The following is a 1122-nucleotide window of genomic DNA, read 5'->3' on the forward strand; positions in this document are numbered from 1 at the left end:
GGGGGGGACGGACGGACGGACAAGAGCACATAAGGCTCTTTCCCCAGTTAGTGGAATTTTTGCGAAAGCGCTGAAATGGCCTCCTCGTGCAAGAGCCGCCGCGTCCCTCCTGCAGCGTGGCTTTCCGGTCTCCCCAAAATACTCCCCGGACGATGAGCCTTTTGACTGCTTTTAGTTACAAATGGATTAAGGGGATGGAAAAAGCAAATATCTTGGGTTTATTTACGGCGTGAAACTGGAAGAAGCTTCACATTTCCTGCTTTTAGGGTTGTTTTTTTTTTTTTTTAGTGCCCCAGCTGCTTTTGCTGCGGTTTCGCCATTTGTCGGACTCGAAGCCTGGCAAAACGTCGCCGTCTCCGGCTGGCACGGTTTGCCACCGCAGCCTCACCAAGGCTCTCCAAATCAGCCCGCTGCTCTCGCACAAGCACGGGGAATAAAGACATGGCAGGCGCAGAGCCGGAGTGAGCTGCAAGACTGGCTTCGTGTTCATGAATGTTAAGATGATGAATTAAATATGAATTTTGTTTCAGGCGTAACTTCAAAATCACCAAGAGACCCGACGCGCTTGTGTTGCATAAATGCTCGGCGTGTTCCTTAACACGATAGTTCGACTCCCTGGGACATAGGCTTCAGGATAGGAAGGGATTGAGCGTTTATGCAGTTCGAAAAGCAGATACACCTCTCCTCTGCCTTTTTTTGAAATGTACTTACACGTTTTTAGCTGACCGAGTTAGGGCCCCTGGGTGCTGGGGCGTTTTCTGCAGGGGAAGCGTCGTCTCCGAGCCCGCTAGCTCTGCCTTATTAATCTTTCATGTCCTGATAGCGATATTTTGTGACTGACAGCTGGCAGGACAGGACTGGAAGAAGCTGGCCGGCTCTTTTATTTACTGTTCACCATCTTCAGTTCAAAATGAAAAAAAAGGCAAAAATCTCTAAAATGGGGAAAAAAAAAACCCAAACTGTACAAGAGTTACGAGTTTCTTGCCCTCAGGTTTTTGGCTATATTTCCCCTGAACACAGCTCAGGGCTGCGGCACCGTCTCACACTCGGCTTTAACCTCACAGCAATACTCGCTGCCCTCTCAACCGTGAAAGGCGGAGCGGCTTCATCCCCCCAGGCCTG

This window comes from Pygoscelis adeliae, unplaced genomic scaffold (genome assembly GCF_000699105.1).
Source record: "Pygoscelis adeliae isolate BGI_AS28 unplaced genomic scaffold, ASM69910v1 Scaffold357, whole genome shotgun sequence".
NCBI lineage: Eukaryota > Metazoa > Chordata > Aves > Sphenisciformes > Spheniscidae > Pygoscelis > Pygoscelis adeliae.